Source organism: Mus caroli, unplaced genomic scaffold (genome assembly GCF_978045245.1).
Source record: "Mus caroli unplaced genomic scaffold, Mus_caroli_1 scaffold_10, whole genome shotgun sequence".
Taxonomy (NCBI): domain Eukaryota; kingdom Metazoa; phylum Chordata; class Mammalia; order Rodentia; family Muridae; genus Mus; species Mus caroli.
In genome coordinates, this window is record NW_028227265.1 from 37,793,451 (window position 1) to 37,809,461 (window position 16,011).

Here is a 16,011-nt window from a genome sequence, read left to right on the forward strand (position 1 = left end):
GAAGAGAAGGAAGACCCAAAAAACTGTGATGTCAGGTCAAATGTCTCTATTGTCAAAACCCAGAAAGCAAACTCTCCTTCTCTGGTTCTGTCTGAAGTTCTTCAGACCCGGCTCTCCTACTCGGTATCTCTTGATAAGAACAAGGTTGGGAGTGGCAAGGAATTTGAGGGAGAAACTGGAAGGAGATGGAGAATGTCCCTGCCTACCCAGGAGGGCCTTGCTCAAGCCTTCTTCCTCTTCCCTTTGCAAGTTCTCCCTCAAAGGATACTACTTAACTATCCCTGCTATTGCCCTGCTAGGGAAGATTGCTCAGGCCTCCACAGGAAACATCATAGATGAACAGTTTGGACAGCAGGGAATTATTTTCTCATGAGGTTGTGGGCTGCAGGCCCAAGATCAAGGTATCATCGGGGCTGGCTACTGAGGATGCATTAATCAGTTTCCTTCACATAGAAATACCTGAGGTGATCCATTTTAAAAATGGATAGCTTTGTCTACAGGATGGGACCATTGCCCATGGTTGGTGGGCCGTGTTGCTTTCCAGCAAGACTGTAAGTACATTGTGACAGAGAGCTGAGAGTTAGCTCCTGATCAGCAAACTGGTTCCCCTACCCCATAGAAGGCAAGGAGCAGGGAATTCCCACAGTTCCCTTCAAGGGTTTGTCCTCAGTGATCCAAAACCTTCCACTATGTCCTGTCTCTTCAAAATTTCCTCTCCACTCAATACTGTCATGGACTGAGAGCCAGGCCTTTATCACGTGAGCTTTTGGGGTACATTTAAGACCCAAACTACAGAATAGGCTTCTTTCCTCGCTTGCAGATAGCCAACTTCCCAAAGCGTCCCCATATGTTCTCATGGTGCAACCATATATGGTGTCTAGATGTGCCCTTCTTAGGATAGACATTAGTGACCTTGGACAGGCACTGCCTGGAAACTCCGACTCTTCCTTTGGTATAGACTTCTTGTCCAGATGTGGTTACACAGAGGTACTTGGGGTTAAGACTTCAACACAAGAACTGGAGGGACACATTCAGTCCCCTACTCCCCCAGGTTAGACTCCAAGCCTACCAAGGAGGGCCTGCCTCCAATGGTTCTCTTGCTACTCCAGAGCTCCTATGCTACTTAGTGCAAAAGGAGGTCTGCAGAGATTTGTGTCCTTAGTCCTTCCCAACAAGAGGCAGCGACGTGACACATGGGAACTGCCTGGAATGGGTGTTCTTGCCAGGTGTCCGGCACCTCCATTCCCAGCTGCATTTCACACACCCATCATAGGTGACCATGTCTTTTCCATCGGGCAGAAAAGAATGACATGGGTGGTCATTTTAATCTCCCTTTGTTCCTGGTGGAAATATCCATGATCCCTATGTTTTACTGTTTTGACCTCTCTAAATTTCAAATCACCGTGCGTTCTTAAAAAGCTATTACTCTGCCCTGGATGTCCAGGGCTGCTTTCCAGGGGGTGACAGATACCTAATACAGCCAGTTGGGTCCCTCTGAGTTTTGTGTGTCCCCTTTCACCTGGCAGGGAAGGAGAGCAATACAGACAGCAGACAACTGTCTGGTATGCCAACCCCAACATCACATTGGATGGGCACTCGATGCTGCAAAGTCGTACATTTCACCTGCATCCCTTGCTCTTAGGACTAAGGCTTTTTTTTTTTTTTTTTTAATGAACCAAGGAAGCTACTCTCAGACTGATGGAATTTAGGGCACTGAAAGACATCAAACTGGGTGTGGTGGCACATGCCTGAAGTCCCAGCTCTCAAGAGACTGAGGTGAGAATTCTGTAGCTCAAAGCCAGCGTGGGCTATGTGTTAAGACCTTGTCAATAAATAAATAAATAAATAAATAAATAAATAAATAAATAAATAAAAGCAGACCTCTCCAGAGATTTAACGAAACATTTCTCAGCACCCACCCCTGTATCTCAGAAATAGCAAATCTCTCTCTCTCTCTCTTTCTCTCTCTCTCTTTCACACACACACATACACACACACACACACACACACACACACACACAGAGTCAGAGAGAGAGAGAATGAGAGAGAGTTTTCAATAAGTACATGCAGAATGGCTGTTTCAAAGGTGAGATACAGTTGAGAAGTAGCAAGTAAAAGCCAAAGTCGAGGTTTTCTACTTCGGACCGTTTTGGAGACTGGTAAAGTAGCGTGTCAAGAAAGTGCCTAGAAGGGAGCTGTGGTTACTGAGCGCTCTGAGGCCAGGCTGCTGCCAAGCACAGGATTATTATCCCTTTAAGAGTGTCCTCTGCTGAGCTGAAGCAGGACACAGAACAGAAGGGGAAGCCATGGATGGCATTTGGGGCACCCTGAGATGCAGCTGCCTCACAGAAAGGGTAGGGCGTTTGAGAGGTCCTGTTCTGGCAGCCTCCGTGAGGGAAAGATTGGTTAAATGTGCTGTCACTAGCCACAGTCCTGACCCAGAAGGCTCCTGACTCACTGTGTTACGGTGACATCAAGGATGCCATAGACAAGCCGTGTTGCAACAACCACCGCAAAACCAAACCCAAACAAAAACAGTAAAGGCTTTGGAAGAAAGTGCCATGTACGGGTTTGTCACCAAGTCCCTAGCACCAAAGTATGCATCTGAGGCAGAGATGTATGTATGGGACAGGACGCATCGGCAGGTGCAGACAGAAGGGTCAAGAAGAGAAGCCAGGAGCGCTCTGAAGAGCTGCACAGGTGAGCAGGGAGTGTAGCGTTGGGAATGTCCTGGGGACATGTGACATAGTCATAGCTTCCTCAGGCTGACCTTGCTCAGTGAGGCCGCCAAATGAACTAGCTAATTACCTGACAGCTAAGTCCGTTCTCATCCCAGGCAACCCAGAGACAGAGAGAGACTGAGAGAAGCAAAGGCACCCACTGCTTGGAGCATCAATTTAGTCTTCCCGTTGATGTGTGGCTGCCAGGATGCGCATCAAACAAGCGCAATTTAAAACTCAGGAAACTCAGCTTTCAATAATTCCCCGCTAGGTTTCCGTCTGCCGAAGAGTAAATAACGCAAGCGCTACAAACGCTGCGAGCAAAATCTCCAATAACAGCTCTATGCTTATGAGAACTTCCCCAATTTTCTCCAGTCTCCACCGCTTCTCTCCTGACTTGGGTCTGTATCAGATTTTTTTTACCCCCTTTATTGAACATCTGCCTTGGGAGCCACTGTCACAAAAAGTAATAAACACATCAATCCAAAAGAAAAAGAGGATTGCACAGTCCAAACTACTTAACCAATCAAATTGGCAGCCAGGGGGATGTGATGGAGGGGTGAGAGCCGAGAGAGACCAGCTTCCTAGAGAATTTTCTAATAATGGTACCTACCCGCCGAGGAAGAGCGCCCACACTGTATGCAGTTCCCAATAAGTTAATTAGAGTTTCTATCACTAATTACAGATTTCAACCTTTGTTGTGATTTCCAGCCCTGGGATTAATTTGTAAGTTTCACTCAGCCAAACCCTGACAGTTCCCACTTCCTCTCTGCATCTTCCAAAATAGAAGGAAACAGGGGAAAAATCTGTCTTGGAATCAAAAATAATTTTTTTTTACCCTTAAAAAAATGAGCACAGACCATAATAATTCTTTTCCAACGTATTACCCATGGAGTCCACAAGTATGTATCAGAGACAGCGATCATTTTGTTTGCTCTCCCTGATGGTCCCCCCTCCCCACCCCAAGAACAACAACTAAAAATTATGCCTGAAAGGAAAAACAAAGCAATTTATGTTTGCCAGTAATCTTCTCCGAAAACAGCTCAGGATTGCATGCATAGCAAGCACACAAAATCAAATCTTTCTCTGAAAAAAAAAATCCTATTACAAATTACATTTAACTCAGGTGTGTATAGTTTGCCAGTTTTTATCCAATTGTAAATTAGACCAGTGTTGCCTGTTGGGACGGAAAAGTAGCTTTTGAAACATGTCTTATTGACTGAGTGGAAATTACCTGCAGCGGATTTGTGAAGCAAATTCGAAGCAAGCATGCCTCCCGGCAACATCATATTGATTGGGCATTGATATTCAGCTGATTTTAAGGCGAAAAATAAATATTGTTTTAGCAGCAATTTAATTAACAAAATCATTGCACACACGGTAAGAAACTTGTGTTGTTTAATACAGGGACTTACACTTAAAAAACAAAACAATTATCTGAGAAATGTAGTTTCACACGTAGATTAATTACCTTTATTACCAGAAGTCTCTGAGCGAATTCACAGAAAGCTGTCTAGTGTCTGTGGGCATTTCTCCTCAGGCTCTGGAAATGAAGGCCTCACTCCTAACTGACATAAACACCCTGCTCAGCCCTGGCCGGCCAGGATGGCGCTGTTCTCAACCAGAGTTCTTGAGGGACAGTTGGAAGCAGAGTTGGGGGAGACCTGTCTGTCCAACCGGCTCTGGCTTCCTGCCATTGTGTGACCTTGGGCAAGGTGGCTTCACTGCCCCTGTTCACATTCCTCATAGATCAGCTCACTGCAAAGCTATGGTGCACTGGCACGCACATGTTTACATACAAGCTCTAAAGGGGGTCCTGAACGGAACCACATGCCAATTGCCTTGGTGTAAATACTCCTAAAATTAAAAAAAAAAAAGCAAAATAAAAACAAACAAAACAAAACAAACAAACAAAAATCTCAAACATTAAAAGGTGAGCCATGGTAACTCATGCCTTCAGTCACAGCACCTGGAAGGCAGAGGCAGATGGATCTTTATGAGTTCAAGGCTAGCCTGGTCTACAGAATGAGTTTCAGGACATTCAGAACTATTGCACATAGAACTGTCTCCCAAGAAAACAAAACAGAACAAACAAAACCAAAATAAACAAGTTATAACTAAAACAGTAAATGACTTCAAGCTAACACTCTGACTTCCCAGGTAGCACTGCTGGAAGAGAAGCCTTGAGCCACCCCTGCCACCTCCACCAGCCCTCAACCCTTTCACAGCTCCAGAGTCCCACAGGGGTGTAACATGGATAAATCCTTACCAAAATGGAACTATACATGCACACAGACAAGAAGAGACTTGCACATTTCTTTCTGTTAATTCAGAAGTCATTTCAGAACCTTCCTGGATAGCAAGGCCTTTTCTGTTTTGTTTCCCTCCAAAGAAATCTTTTAGAATTGCTTATTTTATGTGTTTGAGTGTTTTGATTACATGTATGTATATGTATTACACATATGTCTGGTTTGCAGAAAGCGTTGGATTCCCTGGGACTGAAATTAGGAGCAGTTCAGAGCTATGATATGGATTCAAACCTGGTCCTCTGCAAAATCAGCAAGTGCTCTTAACTACTGAGCCATCTCTCCAGCCTGGTTAGGGTTTTTTTTTTAATGCTGGGGGTCATGACGATATTCTCAGTAATGACATGACCAGAACGCCCAGCTCTGTCACATTTTGATCATTTGTTGAGGTGGGGGGAGGCATCAACTGATGTTTGAAAAGGAAAGCACAGTGTGTGCACTGAAAACAAGAAAAGAAAGTCCAGGAATTGAAGTGAGTTTGAATCTCAATAATAATGACATCCAGGATAAAGGCATGCTATGTGCTGTCTATCTCTCTATACACGTTTACACATATGTAAGCACATCGGGCCATCATGTTGAGCATGCGTGGCTATGCATTTGTGTAATTGTTTGTGGGATTAGACCTGGGGCTTTAGGCATATACTCTACCACCGAGATATATCTCAAGCCCTCTCTATTATTTTTATAAGAATGGCTCAGGCTAGGTTTTGTGATTCTTAAACAATAAAAATATTATCATTCTATCTAATACACATGCATTTTTGAGGGCCACATACCCACACATTAATTGATTTATCAATACTTTATTTTTGGATCTTTAGGCTGTTTGGGTCAGTGAAAGACAACTGCACCATAGACTCACTTTTATCTATAGCCAGTCATTGCTGGTGAATTCATCCATCACAAGAATGGTAGTTGCAGGTTCTGCTAATACACTTTGTTTAAAACACACACACACACACACACACACACACTCAGTGTCTAGATACTGAATGAGCAACACTACATGACTTTTTTTTTTTTTTCTTGTAAGGCAATGAAAACCCAGTTCAGAGTTGGCTGTTGTCTTGTAGGGCAGACACGACTGCTCCTCATAGCATGATCTGTGGGCACCGGGAAGGCTCCAGAACACCAGTTCATGATCCTTCTTCACCCAGGATGTAAGGGGAGGTACTAATAGGACGCCCTAAAATTGCCTGTTCAGAAGGAGCTAAGAGATGTGCAGATGGGGCCCCAGGCATGTAAGGAGCCCTGGCAGGTCAGAGGACAGGATATTTGGAGGCCACAGAAAACACTCTCACCATATGGACTTTTCTGCAAGAAATGGCAGCTGGAGGCAATTTTTGATTTGCTCTTTCAATATCATCGAAGGGGCCATTGAATCCAGAAGCCAAAGTGTGCAGGATGAGAAAGGGAGCGACTGATAAGGGGAGAGAGAGTGGAGAGGAAACACAATTGATTAATTAAAAACTCATACGAACAGCAGGGTGGATAGTGCAGAAAATCAATTTAATGAGGTACAGGGACAAATTCAAGACATTTTCCATTATACACATGGGAAAGCTTGAGAGATACTGATTTATGGTATCAGAGGGGAAAAAAAAAGATCCAAGACACATCTGAAAAACTTAAAGGTTGCCACTAAATGAAACAATGAGGGGCAAGGTGCTAATTGTTCTTAATGAAAGCAAGGCAGCAAACATAACTCATAACTCATAAAGGGAATGGAGGGGAAATCAAAAGAGCCGAAGGAGAGGAAAAGCCAAACATGACTGACATCATCCTTAGATAGATCATCCATAGGTCAACTCCCAAATAAAGAGCCACGCAGGTGGGTTGGCACTACTGAATTCTTACTCAGGGTCAAAAGATAGGTCTGTGTGTGCTGGCACTGACCTAATCACCCCAGCACACGTGAGGCTGAGACCGGAAGACCACAAGTTCAGGCCAGCCTGGGCTACGTATCGAAATGCTGTGTCAGAAAATGAAATCAAATTGTTGATAATTGAATATCCCCATCACAAAATGTGTTCCAGAGTGTTAAACAGGATTGATGTAGGGTTGAATTATATATAATATGTTCTATTCCCTGTCCAGGAAGACTGTTTTTTTTTTTAATCACCACAGAATGTTTACATAAAGTATATTATTTTAGTCTAAAGCTTGGCCTTAAAAAGTTCAAAAAGAGTCAAAACAACTCTAGAAAAATAGCTTTCAAGTTGAAACTAGAGTCCAATTATCTCCCCCAGGTTTACAGAATTCTATGGATATTTTTGGAAGAAAAAAAATCTACAGAACAATCTGTAGTTACATTAGGGACCTTAAAACACTTCAATGAATGTCCCCAAACTATAAAGTATTTCCAGAACTGAGGAAATGGAAGTGACAGCAAGCCCAGAGTGGCTCCACCCTTACCCAAGTCAGGATGGAGGAACCCTGAGGAGAACTGGGAAACTCCTCAGTAGAGAAGAAAGGCTTGCCAGGCTGTGGTGGTTCATGGCTTTAATCCCAGCGCTTGGGAGGCAGAGGTAAGAGGATCTGAGGAAGAAGAGTATGAAGAAGGGGAGAAGGAGATAAAAAGGAGGAAGAAGAAGAGAAAGAAGAAGAGAAGGGGGAGAGAAAGGAGAAAGAAGGGGAAGAAGAAAAGAAAGAAGAATGAAGAGGAAGTGGAGGAGGAGGAGGAGGAGGGAGAGGAGGGCTCAGCAGGTGTGGAGCATGGAAACCAACATTGTTCAGCACATTTCTCTGTGACCTTCAGCATAGTTCTGATGACTGATCCCCCTTGCCTTGAAGATGACAAATTGCTCAATATCAGTAAAGTTCCGAGTAGGGGGTCTGTACGATATTAAACAAGGTTAAACAGCCGATAAAGACCCACAGGAAAGTTTTCTCTAAACATCTTTTGAAAGTGATCATTTGCCACAGCCCCCACTATTCTGGGGACCCAACACCCCCATACTCAGTGCTTATAGACTCTTACTGTTATTGATCTGGAGGCTGGAAAGCACAGGGCATTGGCAGACTTAATGTCACCTTCTTTTTTAGTCTCCAAACCACCAAAGAGGCAGGCAGCTCTCTGGAGACTCCATTATAAGGATACTAATACTGTTCAAGATGGCTCCATCTTCCTGATTTAATCTTGTCCCAAAGTCACTTTGGGATGACTGTGTGGTACTGCGGTTTTTAGTACATTTAGTACTTTTAGAGGGACTGGGTCAGGCGATAGCACCTACGTATATAAAGAACTGAACTGTAGTCCTCTCAGCTCAGCTTTTGAAGTGGGAGGAAGCAAGTGGGACCAAGAGCCAAGCCATACCTGTATTTTGAAAGTGAGACCTGCGTGGTCTTCTCATTTGTCTGCACCCTTCTCCAGCTTTTTCTTACTGTTATCTTTCCAGGGGTTGGAGGGAAACATGGTGTCTGGCATATAGTTTGAACTGTTTTTTAAACTCCAATTTGAGTAAAAAATGGTATAGCCTAATGTCCTGCCAAGTGCTTTGAGATATAAATGACATTCACACAAACCCATTTACTTAGATAGCCTGGTTGCTATTATACCCGCTAAGCAGAAGACGAAGAAGAAAGCTGAGGCACAGAGGTTAGGTGTCTTTCCAAGAGCCTTGGAATAGCCGAAGGTGTTGATTTCCGTCCAGCTTTCCTGCTACCCTCAGCCATCGTCATCAAACCTTGACTGATACATCAACAAACTTCATGAGAAAGCAGCGTGGCTAATAGGAGTTGCTACTGTCAGTGAACGTCTCCATCAAAAGCCTGCCCTGATCTGCAACTGCCTTTTCTCTTTAATTAAATGGGGGAAGAATGGGGTAGTGGGTGGAGGGAACTTGGCTCTGTCCAGCCCCTTCCTGCTTCAGTCCTTCTCGGAGCCCACCCCTGGGAACTGAGGTGAGAGGACCTATCCCCCTGGCAACCTATCACTCAAGCAGAGGCAGCCAATGACTTCACTGCAGAAGGGTGCAGATGCAAATGAGGTTCCAAGACCTTTTCCCGTGTGGTTTGCCCATGGCTGAGGACAAGGCTCTCTCAATTCCAGACTTCCTTGGCTTTTTTTTTTTTTTTTTTTTTTTTTTTGTCCCAGGCTTGGCACAAAGATTTACGACCCGAGTGTGACCACACTCGCCATCCATCATGATTAGTTACAATAAAATCTCTCTTCGTGTTTTTAAAAGCCCTTCCTGTTACATTCCATTATGCAGTTAACATCTCGCAGATGGTCAGGCCATTGTTCACCCGGGGAACCATTTTTTGATGTCTGAAAACCAAAGTAGGCAACGAGCATTTGACCTTCCCCGAGGCCCTGGAGACCCGAGCCTGGAGCAGGAGAGAGAGAGAACAAAGAAGGGGATGAGGGGACCTGGGTTCGTCTGCAAGAACTTGGCAGTTGGACTAAAAGGAGTGGACAAAGAGGAGAGGCTCAGGTGACCAGCCTCTTCCTTGCGGGAAGTTAACCTGGATGCTCTCTGGTACCTAGTATACCTGGCCCCCCTCCTCTAAGCAGCTGAACTGCACAATAAATGCAAACCTGAGACTCGACACCCCCAGGGGGTCCTGTTCCCAGCCGTCAAGAAGCATTTGATCCTAGGCTCTGCTGGGAAAAGGTGAAAGGACGTAACAGAAGGCACCAGGCCCATAAGCTGCTCCCTCCTCCCCACTTTCCACCCTTCCCTACTAGCTGGGTATGATATGCACTGCCATTGCTAGGCTCCGCTCCCTGCTGAGTTTTGGGTTTGCTGTTTGTGCTGTGTTTCCCCACACCCCACGGAAAGTACAGAGCCCCACCCCTTGATTGACACCTGACCACATGACTTCGATTAGCCAATGGCACCAGGAGCCTGCTTTTTTTCCACCTTTGTGGTTGATCCTTAGGATGGAGGCTGCTTCCTCGCCGTGGATCCTGAAATTAAAGACTCCCAAGTAAGTCGCAGTGACCTTCAGCAAGTCACAGTGACCTTCAGCTGGCACTGGTGGACGTGAGTAGTAGTAAGCTATGTCGTAAGCTGTTGAAACTCTCCAGGTGTCTAACCACCGCAGAGCCTAGTAACATCTAAAGACTTGAGTCCAAGCAGAGGGCTCACGTAAGATGGTCTTCCCTGGCTGATATGCCCATGTTCTGGCCCTTCTCCACAGATAGCATCTCAGTTCCCATGCATCTCTGACCCTGTCACGGTCCTCAGTTGACAACTGTTCCCCTGCAGTAGTGGCTTTCTGGCTACAGTCTGCAGGTCTTTACCCACAGCTAGACATCGTGTCAAACTGTGAAAACAGATTGCTGTAGTTAGGTCTTTGTAGGTATCCCCTCAAAGACTCTCTCTGAAAGCCGGCTCTCCAGGGCTATACGGTTCACAGGGATAGCTTTTGGGGGGAAATGACTGGATTATTAATGCAGGAATCCATTAGAGTTCTTAACTGAATGGACCACTGAGAAGTGGTGAAACCTCTGGGAGGCAGGGCCTGGGCAGGAAGATGTGGCACCGTTGGCCTTCACTTGAAGATAAATCTTGTTCCCACCGTAATCCCACTAGGAGGTGAGCAGCTTGACTCTACGACAGGTCCAGGAACAATGGAGCCACTCAACATGGACTGAAACCATGAGCCAAATAAGCTCTTCCTCCTTCAAGCTGATTTCTGTCTGCTCTTCGGTCACAGCATCAGAAAGCTGACTGGCACGGGTCAGGCTGCCTCATGCTTACACTGCTTTCTGAGCCATCTCACAGTGTCTTACAGAAACCCACATACTGTCCCTGCACGCCTGCACCCTGGGCAGCTGCCTCTTCCCATGTCTCCTCTCTAACTTTCCTTCCTCTCTGCTGTGACATGGCTCACCTGCTGCCTAGGCTGTCATTCTCCTCCTCTGTCCTGTGACAGAGTTCTCCATAGAATGCTCTCCCAAATATCTCACCTTCCCCAGAATCAGTACAAAGGCAGCTTCCTCAGAGGGGCCTTTGGTGCCCACCTGCCTTCCCAATGCTCTCCATTTCAGTGCACAAGGGCTCTGGCCACCATAGATGATTACACTTCTGATGGGTGACTTATTGTTTGTGCCCTCCTCACAGAATGAATGACAGTTGCATTTCCTGTCATGTGTCCCCAAGGCCTGCTCCACGAGTGCTAGATACACATTTAAAACAAACAAACAAAAAACAAACAACAATAACAACAACAAAAAAAAACCTCTCTATGCACAAATAGACTCGAGTCAACCGTCTTATTTGATGGTTGAAGGGACTGATTCCCAAGGAGTTTGTGCCTAGCCAGGTCCTGAAGGTAGCTAGTGGCTAAGCCTGGAGGGAAACTCAGATCCACTGACCCCATTCCGGTGCTTTTCTTGGCTACAACACACCTTTCATTCCACTGCCAGATAGCTCATCTCCTTTTCTTCCTTGTGCCTGTGTTTAACATCTAGTAATTCCCACAAACTTCTTCCTGAGGTCTACCACACTCTCTCAGTGTAGTTCAGAACCCCTATAATTCAACCTTTGTCCAGTGAAATTCTGACCATGTTCCCGTTCTCTGTTTATTAAAGGGTGATGATAATAAAAGTCAGCCTTTGAAGGGGCTGGAGAAGTGGCCCAGTGGTTAAGTGCACACTCATTGCTCTTGTGAAGACCCAGACTTTGTTTCCCGCTGTATTGGGTTGACTCACGACCACCGGTAACCTCAGATCCAGCGGATCCGATGCTCTCTCCTGGCCTCTGTGAGCACCCACCAGCACATATCACCCACAGCACAAACTCATTCTCCCTCTCCCTTTTCCTCTCCTTCCCCACTCCCTCTGTATGCATGCGAGAGCATGTGTGCATTCATGCATGCATGGATAACACACACACACACACACACACATACAAAACTTAAAAACAGAAAAGCTGGCTCTCTACTCCTCCCTGTTCCAGAGACAGCCGCATCTTCTTATGCAGTGCCAGCCTGGTCCCATAGACAAAATGGTGAAGGTCGGTGTGAACGGATTTAGCCGTATTGGGCACCTGGTCACCAGGGCTACCATCTGCTCTCCACATGGCAAAGTGGAGATTGTTGCCATCAACGACACCTTCACTGACCTCAACTACATGGTCTACATGTTCCAGTATGACTCCACCCACGGCAAATTCAACGGCACCGTCAAGGCCGAGAATGGGAAGCTTGTCATCAGTGGGAAGCCCATCACCATCTTCCAGGAGCGAGACCCCGCTAACATCAAGTGGGGTGATGCCGGTGCTGAGTATGTGGTGGAGTCTACTGGCAAAACCACCATGGAGAAGGCCGGGGCCCACTTGAAGGGTGGAGCCAAAAGGGTCATCATCTCCGCCCCTTCTGCTGATGCCCCCATGTTTGTGGTGGGTGTGAACCACGAGAAATATGACAACTCACTCAAGATTGTCAGCAATGAACCCTGCACCACTAACTGCATAGCCACCCCGCCCCCAGCCAACGTCATTCATGACAACTTTGGCATAGTGGAAGGGCTCATGACCACAGTCCATGCCATCACTGCCATCCAGAAGACTGTTGATGGCCCCTCTGGAAAGCTGAGGCGTGATGGCCATGGGGCTGCCCAGAACATCATCCCTGCATCCACTGGTGCTGCCAAGGCTGTGGGCAAGGTCATCCCAGAGCTGAACGGGAAGCTCACTGGCATGGCCTTCCGTGTTCCTACCCCCAATGTGTCAGTCGTGGATCTGACGTGCTGCCTGGAAAAACCTGCCAAGTATGATGACATCAAGAAGATGGTGAAGCAGGCATCTGAGGGCCCACTGAAGGGCATCTTGGGCTACACTGAGGACCAGGTTGTCTCCTGGGACTTCAACAGCAACTCCCACTCTTCCACCTTCGATACAGGGGCTGGCATTGCTCTCAATGACAACTTTGTCAAGCTCATTTCCTGGTATGACAATGAATACGGCTACAGCAACAGGGTGATGGACCTCATGGCCTACATGGCCTCCAAGGAGTAAGAAACCCTGGACCACCCACCCCAGCAAGGACACTGAGAGCAAGAGAGAGGCCCTCGGTTGCTGAGGAGTCCCTATCCCAACTTGGCCCCCAACACTGAGCATCTCCCTCACAATTTCCACCCCAGACCTCCCATAACAGGAGGGGCTAGGGAGCCCTCCCTACTCTCTTGAATACCATCAATAAAGTTCGCTGCACCCAAAAAAAAAAACAAAAAACAAAAAAAAAAAACAAACAAACAAAAAAAACCAGAAAAGCCAGCATTCCCTGAGCACTTGCATGTATGAATTCGTTCATCCTCAGCCACATAGCAGGCAGGCCATGTTACCATCCTCACCTTTAATACCAAACTGGAGACACAGCATGGTTGGCTGGAGTAGTTAGTTGGGTTTTTATCACTGACACCAAAATTCCCTGACAGAAGCAACTGAAGGGTGGAAGGGATTATTTTGGTTCGTGGCTTCTGATATTTTCGTTCACCACGCTAGGGGGTCGGATCAGTTCACTACGGCTGAAGATAACCATCCAAAGCCTATCCTTAGCGCCTGTGGCCCTATCAGCTAGACCCCGCTGATGGCCTCCCCAGATAACACCAGCAGCCTGGGAACACAAGCTCAGAGCATGAACCTGTGTGGCCATTTCAGATTCAAACATCACAGTGAGTATCCTACCCAAGGCTGCAGAGTGGTCATTGACGGTGGTGGTTTAGCTTGGATGCGGGCTCTTGCTGCCTTGCTCTGGACCCTGAGCACTTCTGTGTGATCCTAGCCTGGTCAGTAGCCTGGTGGAGCTCCCACCAATAGCACACACTTACTCAACCAGAATTAGCACATGTAAGGCTCTTGTAAGGAGACATCTACATTTTTAAACCTAAGAAAATATCGTGATATTCTGTTTGTTTGTTTGTTTGTTTGTTTGTTCAAGTACTGGGAATTGAACCCAGGGCCTTGTGCATACCAAACAAGTGCTCTAGCACTGAGCTACATCCCCAGGTATCTAAGACAATATCTTTTGTTCATTTTATCAAGGTTCCTATGGCCTTAGGATAAAAAGATGGACTCCGGGAGCTGTCATTATTGAGCATTGACTGTGTGCTTAGTACAGGGCCAAGGACTTAGCATGCACTATCTTATTTAACTGATGAGGAAAGAGGTTTGGAAAATAAAGTCCATTGCATGACTAACCATGCAGGAGGGGAACGTGGCAATTTAGACAATTCAATTTAAAGACACTAGTTGACACATTTGATCCCTCTGGATCTGATGCAAGCCAGTAGTAACAAAACACTGAATGACCATATAGTAGTCTGGTACCTAGTAGGTCATCAGATGGCACCTAGTAGGTCATCAGATGGCAGGCAGCTCCTATTGCAAGGAGACTCCATCTCTGGGCTAAATCATTCTCCGGCTGTAAATGCCGGGCTCCACTCTTAAGCAGATGTGGATTTCAGGGACTCTTGAGAAAAGTATCGACCCACAAACGACCTGCCTAAATCACTGGAAAGCCATCTGCAAACAAAACACCCTGGAGAAATCACTCGTTGCCACGGCTTCTTCACCTCCACGGCCAGGGGTGTCAGAGAGCAAACTTCATCCCCTAATGTGTGTCCTCCCCACTCCCCCTCCACTTCCTCAACCTCTCTGTGTGCTGGTAAACAGCGTGAGGATAGGGTGTTTACCTTCCCGGGGCTCCTCCCAGCTAAGAAGAAATGGTACTCGGGACCTGATCCCCAAGAGCTCCGAAGCTGAGTCAGTTGCTCTAGGTTTTGATAAATAAGAAGGAGGCCAAGTTTCTCCATTCGTGTTTCAACTGTGTAATCCATTTTGGGGATGTGCTGGTGAGGCACGAGTTCATCAAACCCTCCATTTCCATTCCTTCCTGTGCCCCTCTCCTCAACCGGAAAGCCACAACACTGGAAGGCTTTGCTTGGAAAACACTAGACTTCTCCTCTTCTTATCTATGGCAAATCCATTTCGTCACCAGCTCTGCCCAGCCTGCAGGCTGGAAGCTGGCAAGGGAGAAAGAATCCCCCAAACAGCTCTGGTGATTCCCCAAGCAAACAGGAAGGCCAAGGCTAATGCTGGGGAAAGCTTTCTAAGGAGCAGACTTCCTCGTGAGTCCAAAGCAAAGTGCAAATCCTCATTCTGCTAGAAGGTAAGACAGTCCAGAGTAAGGCAGGCTAGCCATGCAGGTCCCAAGAAGGTTCTAGAGGCTAGGCCAGAGCTAGAGGAAGAACCTGGCACAGAGCAGAGCTGCGTGCCAGGAAAATCACTGGTGGTTTGAAGGGCAGAGACAGAGGTAAATATTGAAGTAGTCTCCACGTGAGCCATGTGCCCTGTCAAAGAAATCTAGTCCCGTGTCTTCGGGGGTTCCAGCAGGATCCATGGACTTCCGACCACCGTAAGGCTCAGGGGACAAGAATCATTTTCATTATTTTAAAGGCATGATCTAAGTGGTGGCACATACTAAGAACTCAGAATTTTAAATTCCTTTTGTACTTTACTCTCTGCAAGACCTCAGGTCAGTCAGAGGGCTGTCCAGGATCTCTGCATCCTTCTGCAAAAATGAACATACCAGACCGTTAATTTTCTAGACCCTTCTGGCTCCAAATTCCAGGTTTCTAGTCCAAATTTCTAGGGCAAATGTCCTCTGAGACGTGGGTTGGTGGCACCTTTCCGTTCCTTCTGGTCCCCTTTGCTGAGCCATCTTTTGATGACAAAGTACACTGTGATTTCCCCTGCATCTCCTCTTCCTGATCAGCTTTGAATTCAGAGTTGGTTTTCCAAAGGCCTCGGGAGTTCCTGGGCAGTGAATGCTCCATGAACTCCCAAGGGAAGGTCCTTGAATGCCATCTGATGTCCCTGGCTGCCATCTCCAGGCAGCTATGTGGAAGACAGCACACTTGGTGTGCTAAGGATTGAAGGAGCCACAGGGGACCAGGGTCCAGCATTTCTGGTCTCTTGTCAGCTCCATGGGTGGGTGGCCTTTGGGGACAAAGACTACTTTGGGAAGGGACA

At 46.6% G+C, this 16,011-nt stretch overlaps 1 pseudogene; it reads left to right on the forward strand.

Moving 5' to 3' along the window:
- Positions 1 to 11,985: 11,985 nt before the first annotated feature.
- On the forward strand, positions 11,986 to 13,072 carry LOC110299804 (glyceraldehyde-3-phosphate dehydrogenase pseudogene; annotated as a pseudogene).
- Positions 13,073 to 16,011: the final 2,939 nt, after the last annotated feature.